We start from the raw sequence: 21,774 nt of genomic DNA, 5'->3' as shown, positions 1-21,774 counted from the left end.
ACTACTTTCTTTATTGTTTGTACTCTTTTAGTTGATTTTTGGCTTTTATGAGAACATGCACTGTGTCTGCATTGTCCTTGTGTTTTCTTCCTGTGTCTTCCATGTCCCTGGTTAGTCAGTCAGTGTTGGTCCATGGGTGCATCTCAGTTCTCTTAATTGTCATTTCCTCGCTCAAACCGGAAGTACTTCTGGTCCGCCATCTCCCCGGCCATCCCAAACCTCCTCTTTCTGCTCCAAGGAGCGAGGAGCGGGGAGGGATCTCAGAGGAGCCATGAGCGAGGATATATGAGTGCATCCTTCCCGGAAGTCTTTCAACTGATCGGTATAAAGACTCCGCCCCCACAGCTGGCACATTTGAACGAGGTGGAGAGAAACTTTTTTTTTTTTACTGTTTAAGTGTAAGTATCCTGCAATGAATGGCCGTGCATAACTTAGCGTTATGTTCTCCAACGCAATAATACAAGAATATGGGGATCCATCATATTTCAGTAAAATTTTATTTAATCCACAACTTGTTTAGTTATGTTATAAATGTCACTAACAGCAGCCTCTGAGCAAGGTTTCTCTTTACTGACAGCTCTGAAATCTGTCTCATTGAGCAGGGAAAAAGCGAGGCTGATAAAGTTCAGGTCAGAAAGGGACCACCTGTTTACCGGGAAGAGGCATCCAGCCAAGAGTGAACTCATTAATTCCCATGTACATCAATAAAAGTGCTACATACTTATTTGCTAGTGCTGGAGACTTTTTCTAATAACAGAGAGCAGATTGAGTGAGCACAATGATAGCAAAAAATTTTACAGTCGCCTCGTCCCACACTGTTCCACAGAAACAATAAAATAATACAGCTATGTGTGCACTAATAAGAGAACTGAAGCAGTTTGTTTATATTATTAATTTTCAGTAATTTACAAAAAATTACAGTATTTATGCTTGTGCAAAAACCAATATTAGTGATTTAAATTATTATTTCAATGTTGGACAAACTGGTTATTTCATGCTGATTTGTCCTCTGGTAAACAGTTTCTCAGCCTGATGCACATTAGCCTGGTACAAGTGGACAATGACGAGCACACATCTGAGTGGTAGAGCCACAACAAACTGAAGTGGAACTGGGCTACATAAAACAGGCTTACATATAATGGTTTTGTGAAATGAGAGGACAGACGGAAAATGGTGAGGCAGAAAAGCTCATCACAGGAAGCCATTACACCACACCAGAGATCCAGCGAGCCCAGGACCATTTGGGGATATCAGGAAAGATGAAAGTTTGGTCTAGCTGTCTCTGCATCCCAACTTCTAATGCACCTCGTATCAGGGTTGTTAGGATACAATATGATGCTATTCATTGCAGGGAAGTTTCGGCTACATGCCGGTGAAGCCAGCAAACAGCACTGAATATCCCGCATGTGAGCATGAAGCATTCGCAGCGGCCCACACTGTCTGCACCGCTCAAAACAATATTCAAATTAATACAAATGTCGACTTAATCAAACATCACTGTCAGATCGTTAGTTGTTAAATATTAGCATGACCAGGAAACAGTAAAACTTGACCAGCCAACACTTTAGCAGTTCAGTCTTCAGCTTCTGCTGCAACAAATCCCCTGAAAAGCACAGTTGGCACCGTCATGGAGGTCTGACTCCAGAAGAACACTCACGGTTAACGCAACAAGACACTGTAGTTAGCGGAGAAACTGGTACTATATGGACATAAAATAAGATTCAAGAGGCTGAATGACAAGATCACGTTCTAAAACTGCACAGAAACGCTGATAAACCAAGTCTACAAAGCTCCTTTTAGAGACACAAGCAATAAAAGTAATTCTCTTTACTGGAGTTCAAATTCACTTATGTAGGAGTCGGTCTGCGTTCATGAAGTCTCCTCTTGACCGAGTTATCAAATTAGTTCACTCAAAAAGGATTGCAGATTGGTTTGTGATGCTTTTTAAGAAGCTTGTTAATGGCTGATTAGGATGAGTTGAAGTAGAAATGATCCGTAGTGTCTGACCTGGAATCGGAGAGACGGAGACGGCTGACGCTTACAGGCTGCAGGCAACCTGAACGTCTCTGAAAGTTCCTCTTTCTGACTGGTGTCTTCACTCGGCTGCAGCAGCCTGTTATTAAGAGTTTAATGGCGACTTTTGGTTTTAGCTGTGTTGTTGTTGCTGTTGTTGTCTTTGGCGTTAACAACTAAAGTCTAATGTTGCTCGCTTTGATGCAGCCATGATCTCTCCACATTAAATGATATCTTGTATCTATTCTTGCTTTTGCATGTGATGTGTGAGTCTCTGTCGATAGTTTATCCATATATAAATTATTTGGCACCACCAGTTAATGTTTGCTTAATGTAGCTTTGCTGTGCTATTAGAGCTCCCACCTGGTGCAGTTCTATAACTGTTAACACATTGCTTTCAGTTAACACCTCATTAGCTAACCCCTCTCTTGAGCCCAGCTGCCTACATACAAGCTTAGCGAGAAGTCACTCACTTGTTCACATGTGCTGCATTCACGATGCCGTTTTCACTCCTGCACTCACATCTGCAACAAGATCCATGTGTTCACTCCTGTGCAATAACAGCCTTCATACTTACTGTGCAGGCTCAAATACTGTGTTCGGTCCTCACAGTACAGAAGAATCAGGAATTACTCTTTTATTGATTTCTATACTGTGCAATACAACTTTGACTTTACTACAGTATAAACTTACTGTACCACCATACTCTGTACACAGTAATATTGCATATATCCACTGTCTGAATACATTTATGATCCTTTTCTCCTTTTTATATTGACATCCTCTCTGCTTCTGCCTTATCTTTACACCATACAGTGCATGTTTTATTTTCATCTCCATGTGCTTATGTGTTACTGCTAAGAGCAAAATTTAAATTGCCAATACATGGACATACAGTATTTGGCAAATCAAGCAGACCGTGACTCAGAGTGAGAGGAGGCTTGTAGCCTCTTCACTGTTCTGGTGCCAGTTCCACTCAGTTTTTATTGTCTCTGATGAATAAATCGTGGGTGGGACAATAGATCGGCCTTGGGCCATCTGTCCTGCCGTCATGCGCTGGACACCACTGATCAATTCTGACAGAACTCGAGGGAACGTCATCGGTCTGGTTTATCACTTTTAATATCACAGTTTGGCCTAAAAGTTCACCTTGAAGGCACTTATCGGTTTTTCACTTTACATGACAGAATGATGCATGTCATCGCTGCATTGCGGCTTCTGGGGGCGGTGCAACATTCACTCATTGAATTTAACCCTGAATTTTAAGAGACCACATTTTCATACATCACATTTTTAACATTTCACTGCATTTGTTCATTCCTCCTTGAGATGCATTGAAAGTCTCAGACACCAATGACTAAACCTGAAAAAAAAAAAAAAAGAGTAAATGACGCATCTTAACTGTTGCATTCAAGCATTAAACATGGCACTGAATGGCCAAAGGCAGAATTGTAGCTGTGGCTTACACTAAGGTGACATATTCATTACCAACTGGCCTGGATAAGAGATACCTAGAAGGGGCGAGACTGATGGAATAAAGACGAAGACAAAAATTCAAACAGACGGAGGGAAAGAAACACACAGAGATGAGATCATTTCAGTTCAACAGATAAATGTGATGGATGGATAAATAAGCAAGAGGGTGTGAACACCCAGCTCACCTGCAGTGTGTTCCTGACCTCCAGCACTGACGCTTTCAGACTTTGTGGAAGTGTTCGCATCCCGCTCTGTATGTTCGCCTGTGCAGAAACAGTAAAAGCAAGTAGAAACACGTCTTTATTGATCTTTTTCTACAACAAGCTGTCTGTAAGAGTTAAAGTATGAAGAGGCCAAAGTTTGTCTTTTGAAGGATGTATGAGACACAGCACTGTTCGCTGTTCAGATGGAGGTTTGAATCTAACTTAATTTTCAAAGTGTAAGATGAAAGAAGACACAATGAAACCTGCCTGAAGCATGTCATATTGCACTATTGTGCAACACTGCACCACAGCTGGATGTGTTCACAACTAAAACAGACATTAACTTTTCAACCCATAGAGGGCGGTGCAAGAGAAAGAGACCTTCTGCTTTAAGCAGGTGTGAATGCACCAAAGAGCAATTAAAGTAAGAGTGAAATGAGATGTGATGTGTGTAACTACTTAAGATTTTAGATTTTACACTATTGTTAATGTATTCTCCTCTTTTTGTATTTCTTCCCTCTGAGGCATGAACATGACCATTCAGCATACACGCATGAAAAATGTTTCAAACCAACGAACAGAATGTGAAGGTTTCTTTGCATCACATCAGAATAGCCTCTAAATAAAGAGCAGGATCCCTTCAATGACCTGGTGTCCACAGAGCCCGGCAGTGTAAATATTATTTCAGACATTTTTCCAAGAGTCCACAAAAGGGAGATTTATGTTCCAGCAACAGTTCTGACTATAAAACAGACTTTCTGACAAAGTCGAGAGAACATCATGTTCTCATAATAGATGCTGTAATCCACACTGACGCTTCATACAGTCTGACGTAGCTGTCAAAAGAATGATAAGAGACAGGACCGGAACAGACCAGCAGCGCCAGAAGAACTGGATCACTTTCTTCTAAGTGCTTCCAAAAGGATACTGGACTTGCTTGTGGTTCTAGATGTGCAGTACCAAGAACCAAGACCTGGATGAATGAGAATCCTCGCAAGTGGATTCCTTTCTGAGCAACAGCTGTGCTCCTCTGGGAGAAGTAATCAATCTGCATCTAAATAATATGAAGAATTTGGTAAGAAGAAGTGAAACTGGGGATAATGCATCTTTGCACATGATGTCAGCGTTCAGCAAAGTTTAGAACATCAGTTCAGGCGTTGGCGTTGACCTCTGGCAGCTGTGACCTCTGACCATCCACATCCTCACATGAGATAATCATCTATTAATCCCACAGCAATGCCAATTAAATATTACCTGTTGGCAATATTGGTCGTTTCAAGCTAATCTAATAAACTCTCATCTTAATGAACAAACGGTCAAGTAAAAATGATTCATTTTAAAATCACCAGGAGCCGTAAATGAATGAATCCTCAGGGACCACCTGCATTCAAGGTCACGTTTAGGTTATTCCATGCAAGGGTCAAAGTTAAAGGCAACATTCTTCCATCTACTTCGATGAAAATGATGTCCTGTTTTTAATTTTGGTTTTACTGCAAAACCAAAAGAAGATCTCAGATCTCCTTGACCTCCAGCATCACATCTCTGCTTTCACTCCAGCGCGCACACAAGCAGCGACAAAACCACATCCAAATGAATCGTGTTTGACAGATGTGGAGTGACAATGACATAAGAGAGAGAGAGAGAGAGATGCTTCCTTCACTTCAGGGCTGAAGAGGAGGGACTAGAGCAGAGCGGGTTAATGTCCGCTGTGAGAGCGGCGCAGCTCAACATCTCCGCTGGTGACTCCCCTCAGTCCGGTCAGACTCCGCACTGTCTCTCCAAATACCTGCAGGGTCTCCTCACCTCTCCACGAGCCCTCTTCGGGCTCCCCACGAGGTTCCTCCACTCCCCTCTCCCTCCACGGTCTCTCCCCGGTGTCTCCAGGCGCGCACCGAGCGTCGCACCTCGCTGCTCTTTGCGCACGGACACGTCTCCACATTCCCACTTGTTCCCGCTGCGCTGCGCGTTTCTTTCCACTCCTGTGAAGACTCTGGAGCAGCAGCCACGAAGCCGGGCTGCTGTCCTCTCTCCTTTGAGGCACAGTCATTAGTTTGCCTTGAGCTCGGGCTGAAGAACAACGTGAATCTGGCTCATGGGGATTTAGTGTCGTGACATGCTCTCGGGACCCGGCGCCTCCACCAGGAAATGGTGAGTTCAAGCCGCTTTCTTCTCGCAGATTCTGGGGCTGCTGCGTGCGCCGGTCTCCGGTGTGAGCGGTTGACCTCTGCTCATGAGGTGCTGCTCACAAACCGGAGCAAGCGTGACCTTCCGCAACTGAAGAAAATCTGTTTGAATATTCTCATATCCCTGCTGTTATTTCAAGTTTGTGCTCCTCACGTGTGAGTTTAAAGTCACCTTGGAGGTTTCTGGAACAACGCGATTATATTCCCATATTAAATACAAAGTCATGGAACAAATGTTATCAGCAGCTTATTTCTAAATGTTGTGCCATTATTACTACATTGTTAGAGGAACTTGTGGTGATGTCAGGGTTATTATTACTTGTGATGGCATTTGTATGTTTCACCACATTTTCATTTCTCACAGATTAAAGTTTGATTTTCCTGAGTGAAACATACAAAGGAGATATTACAGTTTTTATTGGATGAATCTTCTGACCTCCACGTGCAGAAGCTGCCATTCCCGCTTCGTATCGATCTGTTTTAACGTGAATTACTTTTCCACACATGTGATTCCTGCGGCGCTGCCTCTCAGTTCCGATCAGTTATCGATAGCGAGGGATTATCGATCTACAGAGTGGAGTGACTGTCAGCTGTCACACGTGCCCGTGAATCAGGAAGCTGTAAAGGGACAGTCAGTGGTGGAGAGTCAGTCATACTGTTGGATTTCTGTGGTTTGGAGGAGCAGCAGCGAACTGCGCTTGATCTCTCACTTTTATGGACTTGAACTGTGCGCTTGCGCTCTTTTGTGGTTTTCCTGCATCTCTCTGCTCCTCTCTCATGTATTCTCTTACTGTTTTGTGACAGATCTTAAACTGAAGCAGTTTATAAATAAGATTTTTATTTGAATTTCCATCAGTTTTCAGCTCTCTCCACTGTTTGAGACCACGCGATCACATAAAAAAAATGTCTTCTAACACGCAGATGAAACATACTGCAAGTTGCTTTAAAAGGCAGTGAGACTTTAACAAATGCACGTTTTAAAGGTAGGAAAAAGTGAAGGAGGCAACAACTTTCTGGCATTTTTTTTTTTTTTTTTACATTTGATTGGATAATATTAATGCTCTATTGATTGTCAGGTTCATCTAAAATGCATCTTTCTCTTATTTGTAAAGCATTTAAACGCTGTACAATATTACAAGCAGACAGCTGCAGTTTATTCCATTTCATTGCTCCACATTAAGTGTTTGGCAAATTTCCAGCTGCATAACAGCTCGGAAACGTTTTCATGCCATTTGTAAGAGAAACTCTTCACTTGTATTTGACTAATTTCACTTTGCAGGTGCTCCAGTGGTTTGATTATTATTCTTGTGTTACATTTATGGATCAGATGTGCAGAGAGCCAACGCGCCTCGATCAAAGGTGCAGGTACAAAGTGCTGCTGTATTGACTGATATGATGATTGGAGGATCACAGCTGTATCGTTCACGGTGCACACTCTCTGCAGCTCGCCCACGGCCACTCAGAGCCTGGGAATAAAGAGCTCTGAGAGATGGATTGGAACGCAGCCAGAGCACTTGCAATTTTTCAGTCAATGCAAATGACTTCAGGTGTAAGTACACCGATGTGGGCATCAGTACCCGTCGGACTGACTCGAAAACACTGGCTTAAAAATGTGTTTTTTAAAGTTTCTTTTCTGCTTCAGTCATGCATATGTGCACGTACGCAAACACATATACACACACACACACACACACCCCTTATTTTCACTGGAACAGCACACTTGGAGTCGGGAGTGCACACAGGAGCAGCGGGAAAACAAGATGTCTTCTTTTAGAAGAGATGAATAAGAAATAGTTGCTGAGCAGCAGCAGCTCTCCAGTTTTTCTTGAATTGACTTGTGGATGTGAATCTCTCCTCCCACACATGTACGCTAATGCATGAGTGTGTGTGTGCTCTTTGTACATCAACCCGTGATTGCCTTGAAACTATGCTCGGTTGCTCGGTTGTGTCTGTGCATAAATCTGCGTGTCATTGTTTGCATGTGGACTGAGGCTGCGTCTTCAAATGAGTCTTAAAGGAAAATTTTTGGTTTTTCAGCCACAGGGTTTCAGTCTGCTGTGAGACAAGGTGCAGTCACCCACGATTAAATTTCTTTAGTCTAAATCATACTCATTGATCTGCTGATTGGAAGAACATTTAGCCAGTCCTCTGCCAATTATCCAGGAAAATGCCAAACATTTGACTGTTACAGCTTCAGCTTCTTTGTTGCGTGTTCGTTGTAAAAGTCAGTCTCTTTGGCAGCCGATCAGAGAGAAATGTTGAGATTAAATATTGGCCTCGCTTGGGGAGAATTCGTCGTTAGTTCTGACATTTTATGAAGAGTGTTGAACTGGGAGGATCCCCCGGGGAAGACACAGGACACACTGAGGGGGTTATATATCTCAGCAGGCCTGGGAATGCCTCAGGACCCCCGAGGAAGTGCTGGGAAGGACAAGCTACCTTCCTGGACTGTGTGACCCCGATGTCGTCTGGCGAAAAAAATGTGCACAGATTCTCTTTTTAAGCAGAACTTAAAATGTATATATAGTGATATAAATGTGCTCACACCACACAATTACAAGTGGACCAAAGCTTATAAAGACGTGTGAGATGGATTCATGGATGGATGGATCTCTTGCGCACAGATTTTCTCTGCACTGCTTCTTGCTGGCAGGCAGCGCATCATCAGGATGTTTGGTCTTGTGCATTGCAGCTGTTCTGTTTACGGCTTTGGTAAAAGCTGTTGGACTTTAACCTGCACACAAAAACAATGAGATGAAATTGGTTGAGAGCTTTGAGGAGCTGTGGATTGGCGGCTGGGGCATTATGAGTAATGTATGTCTCTTGAGAGCTTAAATCTGAGCGCTGACTCACTTTTTTTGGGATAATTCGAGCTTATCTCTGCAGTGGATTGAAGACAGAGTGATGTGCTCTTTGTACTGATATGAGCAGTTTGTCTGTCCTCTTTAGCATCCTGCTGTTCCTGCTACATTTAGAGTCAGTTGGTGTGTAAGTGCTGTATAGAGCAGTCAATACAGTTATCGAAGCAAGTGCTTCTAGTATTGATTATCTGGTAACAGTCTGGTGCACATAGTGCAGAAGAGCAGCAGCTGACAGTCAGTGCAGGACATGCAGGACTGTATATCACGAAGCGTGTTGACACTCAGCACTTTATTATGTACAGTGAAGAGACTGATGTGCAGTTTGACTGAGGCTACGGGCAGGGGTGCGGAGTTATGCACCATGGGACAATGAAAAGCTCAAAATAATGTGCAGAAAAGCTGACAGGGCTAATTAGCAGCAGTGTCAAAGCCAGTTATGAGTTATGAGTTAGAGATTTTAAGCCTCGAGACAGATGAGACAGGAGTTGATGTGTTGTTAAAGTTATTTTCTTTTGTAATGAGTATTTATGACTTTCCTACGTGCTCATAAGCTGTGTGACTTTTGCTTGCAGAATAAGAAAGACAGAATAACGAAATTCCAACCCAGTCGTGTACAAATTATGTACATATGCAAAAATTCTAAATTAGTGATTTTGTTTTGGCCAAACGTAATGCCGTCCAGTGCTGATGGAGACTGTGGTGGGAGGTTCGTATCCTGCAGGGAAAAGTGACGAGGTTAGCAGCTGCTGAATGTGACTCCAGGCTCACTGTTCAGGCTCAAGTTATTTAACGATGATTACAGTCTTTCTCCTGAGTCCTGTCCATTGATTTCAGTCAATGTTCTTTATTTGCCACGAATGGATGTTGAGCAACTGCAGGAATAATCAGTGATGAAAGTTTGACAAACTTTCTGTTTTCACGAACGCTTCTGCGCCGGTGACAGATGTGACTGGAGGCGTTACGTTTTCACGTTGTCTGATTGTCTGTACATCGGATTCTCTTGTGATATTTCAGAAACAAATGGAGGGAAGTCCATTACATCTGGCACAAATCTTCACATGGACTCGAGGATTAGAATAGATTAGAATTTGGTGGTTGAAGGTCGAAGGTCACTGTAACCTCACAAGACACGTTTTTGGCCTTAACTCAGGAAATCATATACTCATTATGATGAATTTCACACAAATGTCTCACAAGATAAAGTGATGGAGTGTTGACATCTTATATCCAAAAGGTCAAAGGTCAGCTTCGCTGTGACATTGCGTCCACCTTGAAACTGTGCTGATTGTAAAGATCTTCTGTGCTGCCGGGTTGAACATGTGTGTGAATCGTCCGCATTTTACTGTTTGTAGCTTCTTTGCAGCAACATTCATATCTGAAGCTTTGTAGTTCACCACGAGCTGATTGGTTGTGCTGATATTGATCTTCAGTTGATTGTTGTTGCACCATGTGATGAAGCTCTCATTCCTCTGGACTCCTCTGGAAAAATAGTGAAGACAGCATATTTCTCACTAGATATTATTCACTTGAATCATGCATGTCAATATAGTGACTGGCTGGTGGAGGCAAACAACCGCCAGGCGGAGTGACGTGCCCGTCACACTGATGTCACGTTCAGTCAGCTGGGATGCTGTGGTAGAACTTGGTGGAAGCAGTAAAGTGCTTTTCGCAATGCCTGAATGTGCAGAATGAAGACTGCTGTTTTTGGGAGTGGACTCACAAAAACCTGGAAAGCTGAGTCTCATCCACACTTGCATGACCCCCCCAGGCTTAATCACAGCAGCTCGTGAGCACAAGCCAAACTTAAATTATGAGATGACAAATTCACTTAATTTATATGAGATGTGGGTAAAAATGCAGACAGACATAAACAGGTACTGTAAATGTTTTTCACATCACACACACACGCACACACACACACACACGCACACACACACACACGCACACACGCACACACACACACACACACACACAAACACACACACACTCTGTCTCTCCCTCTGTCTCTTGCCTTGTGCTGCTTAAAGTGATCAAAATGAGCTTATGCAACAATCCAGCAGTTTGGGTCAATAACTTAATCTGTTGGACCCTTACACACACACACACACACACGGAGCATCTGGTCAAAATCAATAGCCACCTCTCTCTCTCTCTCTCTCTCTCTCTCTCTCTCTCTCTATCTCTCTGTAGTCTTCACACCTGACAGGTTGACAGCATCGTGTTTCGCCGTTGGGCTGCATAATTAATTGTATGAAAATCACAAAGCTAACCAATCACAGCTTTACAGCAGAGCGAACTTGCACACGCTGCAGCCGGCGACTGTGCAACACGTAGAAGCAGCGTGAACATGAGGCAGCAGAAAGGAAGGAAGCAAAACTGTAGAAAATGTGACGTTAATGCATCCAAAATACTTTCATGATCTGTTTGTCACTTCAAAGAAACAAATTTGCCCAAACCGCCTGCTGCTGCGTTAGCACCAAACATGCAAAAGTAACAAGGCAATTATTATAGAAGCAACAAAAATGAAACTGCTGATAGTTGATCATCATAAAGTCCTGTTGGGCTGCAGTGGGAAGGGGACACAAAACTCATAAAACATATGCAGATGACTCTAAAAATGTAATTTGACTATATAAAAGAAAAAAAAATATATATATATATATATACATATATATATAAATATGTAGAAAGTGTGTATGACACCAGTAGCTGTGGAAAAAAAGAACAATGTAAACTGCCTTCAGATAAAAAATACTAATAAATAGTGTTACTGCTATTGCACAGAAGAATAAAATATACAAAACAGTAAATGATATGTAATATTGCACAAAATGTATGGATATGAGCTTAATTTGTCAAACAACATCAACACAGTCTTATGTTAAGTGATGCTGGAGTTGAATAATCTGACAGCTGATGGAATGAAGGACCTGTGGTATGGAGACCATGCTGCCATTTTTAACATGTGACAGACAACTTTTCAACCCCCCCGAGCTTTTTCAAGCAGCATTATTGTTGGCAAAACAGCCGCAAACAGGCAGGTCATTTCATACAGCGCTTTAAATGCCTCACACTGTTGTTTTCCTCATCTGTTACTTATCTGAATAGACCAGATATTATCTGAGACCGGACTGTTCACTGAATACCAGCTTCTGTATGGGAGTGTATGCTTATAATAAAGCACTTGACTTGATTTTTTTGTGTAGAGAAACAAACACACACGCAGAGGAACACGCCGTGTAATTCAAACGGGAGGATGCAGTGTCAGGGCGGCGGACGTGATTTGCATATTGTTCAGCAGCGTCAGAATTTCTGCGAGCCACTCAGCCCGTTGAATGCTGCTGCTGAATAGAGGTAATTACCTCCAGCCCTCGAAGCGCTGCGCTGTCAGATCTCCCTCTGAACGCAGCTTCAGCCAAACATGGTGGAGGGTGGAGGGGGGGGGGGGGGGGGGGGGGGGGGGTAGGCAGCTCTGATATCACGCCGACCTTCGCAGGGTTCAGGCTGGTGAGAGCTGACAGTGAGGGAGGAATCAGAGCATCTCCAGAGGCGATGAGGATTTAAAAAGAAAGAGGCTTCAGGAGTGAGAAGGAATGAAGAAGGTAGTTTGATTTCATTATCGGCCTCCGCATCACTGTGTGTGTGTGTGTGTGTGTGTGTGTGTGTGTAGGAGTGGAACCTGTCAACACCCTCTACTTTCATGTCTAACCTTTAGGTTTAAAGGTTTAGCCCAAGAAATCTGAGAAAATAGTAAAACATGCTCATCAACGAACACATACACTTGAGAAAATTTGGATTCGTTTTCTGTTAGTTATCAATGAATCAACTGATCGTTTCAGCCCTAAAGATAAAGCATTAACTTAAAAAAATGACAAATTCAACTAGGAAAGAAGAAGCCAGGAAGAAGAGCCAGTAACTACACAAAGCCGTCAATGATCACAGTAGATATTTGTGGTATTGGACTGTTGTCGTACTTGCTGCTTCTAGACTCTGTTAAGTTGTGCGTTGATTCAGCAGGAAAGAGCAGCATTGCTCATCTTTTCACACATGACTTCTAATGCTGTTTTCTCAAACTGTGACCTGTTGTGTCTGTGTGAGTTATGACTGTCAGAGGAAAAGAGGAAGTGGCCCGACGCTGATATGCTGCCACAAATCCTGTGAGAGAGAAAGTCAGAGGACGAGCTGGACTTTGACACCGGAGACCTGTTTGTTTTCCATTTCCTACCATCACTCAGCGTCGGTGTGTTTAACCACGACTGTAATCTCCTCAAACAAGCTGTTTCTTTATTACTAAATGCAAAATCTTTAACCAAGTCTCTAAAGGCGGGGCTGCGTTCGTGAAGAGCTGATTCACGGGACAAAAGTGTGCATAGCTGCACCGCACAGCCACAGCTGCAGGTGGGATGAAAAACCTGCCGTCATAGAGGGAATCTCTTCACACCGTGTTCACTTTCTCAGCCCACACACCTGAACAGTCGCTGTGTGACACGGGGGCAGCTGTCGGCTTGTTGCAGAAGTCAGAAAGGTGTGTGGAGGGGTTTCAGACATTGTGTTGCTTTGGAAGGTAATGGCAAAAAGTCATCTGCAAGTTTGAAGGACTTACAGTAATTTCATTATAGCAATCAGCTATTAAGTAATATTTACAGTCTTATTTTTGTCGTCTTTCCTCTAAAATGCCATTAAACCACCACAGAAGAAGAGGCCACAACGAGAAGATACGATTAAAAGAGCATGAATGTTTTAAAAGAAAGCCATTTGGAAAACATGATGGAAATACAGCATTTTAATCTGAAGAACAGCACCGTCTCCTCATAGCTGTTTGCTCCATGCAGCCTACGGTGGGATTTATGCACTCAATCGTACTTTTTTCACATTTTGTTTTTATCAAGGCACAAAGTTTCCCACCTCAGCTAAGTGCAACACGCGAACAGGCGATTGCTAATGACTCCCAGAGGGACGCATGAGACTGTCACTTGGTTGTGAAACAATCACAGTTTGCTTAGTGTTCGGCACCAAAACGACTCATCTAAGTGAGGGTCAGAGTCTGTCGCACACTTAAACAACATTACTGCGTTGAAAACCGTCTTCTGTCTCAAGGCTGCTGTAAGTCTGAGTGTGCGTGCAGGTAATTACTGTCGCCACCTGATAAATTGCTATAATTTCAGACATGAGAGAACCAGAGGAAGAAAGACGAGAGAGTAGGTGGATGATAAATAGGCACAACGGAGCAGCTCGGGTTCAAGGGAAGGGAGAGAGACGGCGTCACATAGAAACACACACACACACACACACACACACACTGACGGGTGGCTGAGAGACGAGCTGAGGGCAGTGAGAGTTCATGAACGAGAGAAAAGGATGTGAGAGAGCGCGGGAGTGGAGAGCAGAAAAGGGAAACGGAGTGAGAGAAAGGGTTGAGAGACTGTGACTCGGTGTGGAGGAGAGAGAGTCTGTAGTTATTTTCGGTGTTTCACCTCAGGCAGTCAGTCGAGAACACAGAGAGATTCTGTTTGAGCGCTGACGACTTCATTCAGCCAAAAACTTAACAGAGAAGCATGTTGGAAAAATGTCAAAACTCCATTAATGGATGGTTTGTCCTTTCTAACAGACATTTGCTGCCGTGTCTCAATATATTTATTTATCTTTGTTTGTGTGGGGGAATTATGTTTAGATTAAGGTTGGCATAAACGTAGCCATCGTGGCTAATGTGCACCTCCTCAAATGTGCAAGTAGACGTTGGAGCTCTGCAGATTACAAGAGCTCCTCCTTCTAATACAACCCTGTGATGCCGTGAAGAGGACAACATGGAGATGAAGAAGCTCAGTAATGGTCTCTGGGGTTGTTGCTGTCTATCACAATGTGAACATGATTATGGGGCATATAATTAAAGCATGAGCGGTCCATCCGAATGTCTGGAGCCGAACAGGAGAAACTATAATTATTTCCTTCACCAGAGGTAATTGAATTATGTCGATGGCGGTCCTCACAAGTAACTCCACCGCTGTGTTTACCTGTTTGAATTTTCAGTGAGACCTGTTGATTCGATGTTTCCGTGCATTACGAACCTGGATCTGTTTATGCATGCATGCAGAATGCCTGTTTCTTTTTTTAGAGTGCATATGCATGTTTGTGTCCCCAACATGCTGCAATAATGAATCCAGCAGAGCTGAACATCCAAAACGACTTTCGGATGCAGATTAATTGGATCTTGCCGCCTAAATGTTTTCATGCTCTCCTCTGGCAGTAAATGAGCCTGCAATATTTTTTTTCTTTTAAAGCTGTTTACAGCAAACGCTCCACACAGATCTGATTTAGTAATACAAATATTTCTCAGAGGCAGATTTGCTCTGGAGGCGGAAATAATCTCATCAGTTCTGGTAATCGTTAGTGGGTGAAGTTCTTCTGGCTAAGCAACATTAAACTGAAGTATCCATGCTTCTATTTCTTTTCTTCTTTTATACTTTTTACAGTGTACTTCAAATGTGTGTACAACATTGCACTCCATGTTGTACACACATCTGCCAATGACAATTATCCAGGTTTGCGGACAAGCCTAGATCAGCTTTTAAACACAGGCTAGCCATGCTAGCCTATAGCTTTTAATCTAAGACATTTTCACTGAAAGTGATGAGATTAATTCAAACTCACAGCAGCTCTAGTATGAAAAGAATATTAAAATTAAATTATGTCCTTGTTTTTTTTTGTCCTAACAGCAAAAATGTGTCCCAATCAAACATGATCAATCAGAAAGGAAGCTTGTTCTCCTTTTTTCTTCTGGTAAAAGCCACATGACCACTTCTCCGACTACTATCAGTGCAGCTCTGCTTTTCTGCCTGTTATTACATAAAAAACAGTTCACATCACCTGATGAACTTCATAACATGGAGCTAAATGTGGATAGATTTGAGCGTGTCTTTTGCAGGGATATCTCCGTTCAGTCTCAGAGCTCTTGAACTCTGACCTGCGCACACTTTGCCATTGTTCTCTTGTGAAGTTGCCGTTATTGGAGTTGAACTCATTGCGCTCGCTCACTCTCTCTACGTCACTCGGAGTAAGAGCGTCAGCTAAACCCCCAAAATGTGAGAAAGCAAATGTATTCCCTCATTATTTATGCATGCAGGCTGCGGGCTGGTGGAGTCTGCCTTCATCTCCAATAAGACTCAGGTGCTTTCTTCAAGCTGAAACACAGGGAACAATACCGCTTACCCTGACTGCCTCTTCTATCACGAGGCTACAATCACTTTTCCTTTAACTGTGTTCTCTCTCTTTTGGGATGTATGGGATGGGCCTCTGCAGTGTCAGTTCATTTTGCAGTAGCTTGGTTTCCACTGCATCTCTGTCTTCTTTGAGCGTAGATAACAGGAAGCTGTTGATCTTGTTGGCAGTTTTTAGTTTGGAGCAGATCCTGAGGGACTTACCTCCATCCTATCGTGCTGTATGGTGGTGCAAAGGCAGAAAGTGCTGTTCTTCCTTTTGTCCTGGACTTTTTCAATAACTTGTGAGTGGAAAATTGTCAGACAGCGACAGTTGTGCCATGACGATAAAGGTGTTAAATCATTTCTAGACACACAGACACATCTAGCTGCTGAAATGATACAGTGATTAATTGATTAAGGATGGACAGACCATTAAACTGATTATTGATTAACTGTTTAGCTCACTTTTCATTTGAACCTTCTCAGTGGTGATCACTTTCTGCCTTTTTTGTCTTACAATAAATACGTTTGGGTTGTTTTGTTTTTTTGTGACTCTAAAAGTGGGATTTTTCACTGTTTTCTGACATTTTTTTGACCAAACAATTAAAAAGTTAATTGAGAGATTGATCAGAACATTAATGGATAATGAAGATAATTGCTAGTTGTGATTGTGTGATTGTGATGCTAAATTTCTGTCACCCAGCACCAGAGACGCCTGTGAAATTCAGTGACTCATTTTCCATTTCTGTTGACACTGATGTCTTAATTTTGTGTTTTAGCAGCCACATGTGTGAGGTGCACAGGTACTGTATGCTGGCATGTTTATCAGTGTCTTCTTCTTGGTTTCTCACTTAGTGTAGTTGGTTGATTCAGTTATTCTTTAATTTTGTTTGACCCAAAAAAAGAAACCATTATTCCATTAACAAATACTGGAGATGACCCTTCAGAATTCGACTTGTCTGGTTCGCTGGAGGGAATGTTTGTTGTACCTGCAGCCAGTGAGGACGCTGAGATCACGTCATCTGTCTTTCTGGGAATTTGTGGATTTTAACAACTAGAGAGACATTTTTGTTCTACACAGACGGTCTTCCCAAAACAAATCATCTGAATACGTCGTCTTTGCAAGCAGTTTTTTATGATATTTACATGTATTAGGTTAGGCGGTGACCTCTAGTGGCCATAGTAATAACGACGGGAGTAAAAGAGGAAGTTAGGTGACGTAGTATAAAGCACAAGAAGGTTCTTCCATGGAGGAGACGGGTGGATGGATCAAACAAACACAGCACTTTCACCAGAAGGCAGCGCACTTTCTAAACTAAAGTGCAACCACGGCATTAAATAGGAGTTACTGGATGTGACTCTATTAGTATGTATCTATTGGTTAGTTATGAGGATGTGTTGGTTCCACAATTTGAATTGATGCAATAGTAATCCAACAGATAGAATATATGAAAATATTTAAATAATTCCATTTTAGAGGTTTAATTTTTTGGTATTTGATCAGAATATTTTAAGGGGGATTGGTGCATTGGTGGGACCTCAGTACATCTGACCTGATACACATGTTAGCTTTTGAGCTGTCAAAGCTGCAGTTTTTAAACAATCTAATGGCTTTTAATTAATTAAATTAGAAAGGCAAATGTTTGTTTTTGTGATGATTTAATTATCAGTGCAACAGCCTTCAGTGTAACAGTGATAAGTAGGCTATGATATATAACAGGGCCGAGCCAGAGAGCTTCACTGACTGAATCTGTGATTCAGCGTTTCTGTCCGTCAAAACCTGCCTCATCATCCACGTTATGCTGATGAAGAGAATCTAAGCACTGAAAGAGTGGACATGGGATCGACTCTGACTTCTGACTGACTGAAACGCCAGTTAACAAAGCCAGACTGCCGTGGCTGACCTCTCATTTAGAAAAACACCCAAACACACACACACACACACACACACACACACACACACACACACACACACATTTCAGACTAAGACTGCATTTCAGTTTGCTGCAGTCTTAGTCTGCTTGCTCACATTTTACCCATTTAGCTGTCACTCTCATCCTCAATTTACATTTAGATTCTATAATAGATTTAGTTTATTGTCTGAAGTTACTTACAATGGCTGGAGCTCTAAAGTCAGTGTGTTCAGAATACGCACTCTGAAAAGGTCACGCATCCTCTTTTTGTGTTGTGGACCAAAATGTTACGACTCTGACATATTTCATAAGTCCGACTCGAGAGCAGTTTGCTTCAGTCACGGAGCAAATGTTACACAGTGATGTGACCTCAGCATGTGATCCGTGATCCCAACTCCATTTGTGAGATGTTCACCTATGAGAGCAGAAGCTGAGGTCCACTTTGACTTCAACAAGCTTTCAACATCAAACCCAAAAGCCGAGCCGAGCAGAGTGGAGCCGGACAAGAGGGACAATTTCAAGAAGGTGCAAATTAATCTCGAATACACTTAAATTTCATAAAATCTTTACCTACAGAAGAATCTAGAAGCTGATAGGTGCAGAGATGTAATTAAAGTCCCACTCTAACACAGCAACGCTTTATTTTGGCTCTCAGGAAGTTAGTGTCGCTCTGTAGGTCCGTCGACCACTGTGGTGAGAAGAAGATAAAGAAGAAGAATTGGAAATGAAATCATGACTGATAAAATCATGTCAAAGCCGACCAGTAAACATCTCAGATGTTTGTAACATCTGATGTTTGTGTGTGTGTGTGTGTGTGTGTGCGTGTGTGTGTGTGTTGAGAAGTGAGAGCCCTCTGGCCAAATGAAAAATCACTGTGTTCCTAAAGTGTGTTTCTCAGCTGCTGTGCATCAAAGCTGACTTCAAAGAGACTGAAGAGTGTGTGAACATTGTTCTGAAGGCTGCCCACCTGCAGTCAACACTCAGGGAAAACACACACACACACACACTCATGCACAGATAGTGGAGAGAATACAGGCATACATGAACACTGTGATCCAAACCTACAACATATAGATAACATGAAACACTCATGACGGCATTCACACAAACACACACACAAACTGCCCTTTGGAAGTGTTTGATTGGCTGTTAAAGTCTGTAACAAGCAAACTTAGTTGAGTTGAGTGGGTGGTGTGTGTGTGTGTGTGTGTGTGTGTGTGTGTGTGTGTGTGTGTGTGTGTGTTGGATCTCAGAATATGACCCGATGAGCCCTCACACCGTCTCACCCATCACTCAGACACTCACATGCAGACACATAAGTCTGAGGTGTGCTGTCGTCCCATTGGACGAGTGGAAATTTTCACCTGCTGCATTAAAACTCAGGTAACATCAGAGTCATTAGGATCCATTTAATGTCCGATGGGCAGACTGACACTGTCGACTGACTCGTATCATTATACGTATCATTTTAAATGCATGTTTTGAAGTTTATTTTTGTTTGTTTTTTTGCCATATTGTGGGTTACTGGAGCCAGAAAGTCCTAATTTGTGAGAGTGGAGCCTTGAAGCCTGGACAGGGCTGAGGTGGGACAACTTTATTGCTCAGTCAAGGTGCCACCAATTCCTAAAAGCTGGGAAAAAAAGGCTAATGGAAAAAAGACTGCTGGTTCAAATTCCTGAAATTGGAGGACACATGGGTGTATGTGAATGAGAATCAGCAGGGAAGAGCCCCCCTCCGTGATTTTTAGTTGATTAGTTCAGGTAGTCGCTGCATTGTTGCAGCTTCCACTATAAAACCTGTGACTTTAACAGGAAAGATTAAGCTTTAAAAAGGACAATCTTTCGTCCCTGAGTCCCCAGTAGCTCAGAAACCTGCAGATTGCTGCACTGTCTGAAGCGCTGTTGGACATATTTGGTCTATTCTGGACCGACTGTTTACTCGGACGCTTTAAAGAGGCCAGGAGTCAAGCGCTGAGCTCTGCACTGTTTATTTTTCATAAACTTCTGACCAGTGTCGATAGATGGATGAGAGCATGTGGAAGAACCAGGATGGTTCACATTGTATCTGAGTGCTTCTATTTCCATGGAGCGGGTTGGGGGTGTTGGACTTGCTAGATGCAGTTGTTCTTGTAGGTTTCCGGTGTTTTTCTAGTTTTAACGTGTGTGAGCAGTGCAGATTTGAACTTTAGTATGAAACTGAAGCCAGTGTTAAAACGCCTCCCTGAGAGCTGTTTATACCACACTGATTTAACCAGCGCAGACTGGGGCTCTTACTGGGACGGAGGACGACAGAAGACCCTGTCAGACCATCTCTTTCCCTTTTTAACACACTTTCTTGGAACAGGATGGTCGGACGGTTCTGGGGAAAAGGAAACACAGATTGGATTTTTCAAACAACTGTTTTCTCTCAGGAGACAATCATGGTTTTAATCCATGATGAGGATGCCCTGAACACATTTAATTACAATTTTGATGTATTGTTCTGTCACTTATCAAGATATCTTAAAAGAAAACGATAAGATAGTTTAATGAAGTTTGTGGAAGTCATTAGTTTTTGGTTCACACCCAGTATCCTGGAAGTTAAAGCGTTAAAACACTGTCACAGTTTTCTGTCTGATGATTTTCTATCACGATATGCATTTTGTAATATTATGTAGAATAAATATGGCTCTACTACACTGTAAATAAGAAATATTGCGGATTGTGCCATCACAGCAGAGAATACTGACAGATTTTTTCAAATATGCGCATGAGACATAATTTACAGGCGAGCGAGACAATTTGAAATGCTCACCATGGTGAATAAAAAAGAAGTTGCAGGTTTCACTTCAAAATATTGAGTTTAGGATAAATAAATCTTCTTCATTCCTTCTGTCTTTCCTTTATTTTGATCCAGAGGTTGCTTTGATTGATTGACAGCGATAACAACATCTAATGTTTATATTCAAATGAAACGTTTTGCAAACGTCTGATAATGAATTGTGCATTGGTAGGTGATAAACTCACATCACAACAAACTCACATCATCAACTTTTAGCAGCACAACAGTTAGCTGAGCCAAGAGCTGTCAAGTGTGGCTCTAATATGCATTCAAACACGACACTGTGACATAACGACTCTTCATTCGTTTATAGTTTCCTTAAATGCATGAATGAAAATGGTCCAATACTCATTTAAGTCCGTTAAAACCGAACCAAAGAACCTGAGAAACAGCCAGAAATGTGTCAAATATGTGCGGATACAAACACACTGGAAGCAGAAAATCAGTGAGAGAGTGTCAGTGTGTGTTCAGCTGTAAATCAATAAATCTGTTCTGTATGCACCTGTTATCATGTGTCTTCATTAATCACATTGTAATCACATAAAAAACAGCTGTTAACGGACACAAGAGCCATCGAGGAGTAGAATCACATCAGACAAACTGGTTGCAGAAGTGACCGAGGGCTCGTTTGCGCTCATTAACGATGAAACGTAAATGCAAAATGCCTCCGGGTCATATTTACAAGAGCTTTTATTGGAAATAAACATGAATGCACATGCATCCTGTATCCATCCAGCACAGCAGGCACCAGGCAGCACAGACAGTAATGTAGTGCCAGATGGTCAGGAGACCATAGAGGCAGGTCAAGTGAGATGAGGCGTTTACTGTCAGTTTTAAAGGACGGAAATGTGATAAAAAGAAATGATGTGTATGAAAATATGATTAAGGGAAGAGCAATTAGATGCATCACTGTCAGGTGTGAATTATTCAGCTCCATCTTATGTTGATGATGATATAACACAGAAAATAAGGCACATAAGAACGCAGTGAAATCAAGCCTGAGCTAGTGGTCAGTATTTATACATTGGACCACTTTAAATTACCCTCAAGATAAAATAAACTTTATTGACCTTGTTTCCTGGTCACTGAGCTCTACAACAAAAACTTAA

General features: G+C 42.2%; 1 protein-coding gene across 1 annotated transcript in view; it reads left to right on the top strand.

The window, feature by feature from the left end:
* The first annotated feature begins 5,742 nt into the window (after nucleotides 1-5,742).
* Nucleotides 5,743-21,774, top strand: part of htr4 (5-hydroxytryptamine receptor 4) — a 163,817-nt gene continuing 147,785 nt past the window's right edge. Inside the window, exon 1 of the mRNA XM_041944232.1 lies at nucleotides 5,743-5,840. The gene's annotated coding sequence lies outside the window, so the exon portion shown is untranslated. The remainder of the gene's footprint in view (nucleotides 5,841-21,774) is intronic.

Source organism: Chelmon rostratus, chromosome 9 (assembly GCF_017976325.1).
Source record: "Chelmon rostratus isolate fCheRos1 chromosome 9, fCheRos1.pri, whole genome shotgun sequence".
NCBI lineage: Eukaryota > Metazoa > Chordata > Actinopteri > Chaetodontiformes > Chaetodontidae > Chelmon > Chelmon rostratus.
The sequence above is the reverse complement of the archived record's forward strand: the minus strand, read 5'-3'. Positions and strand labels throughout refer to the sequence as shown.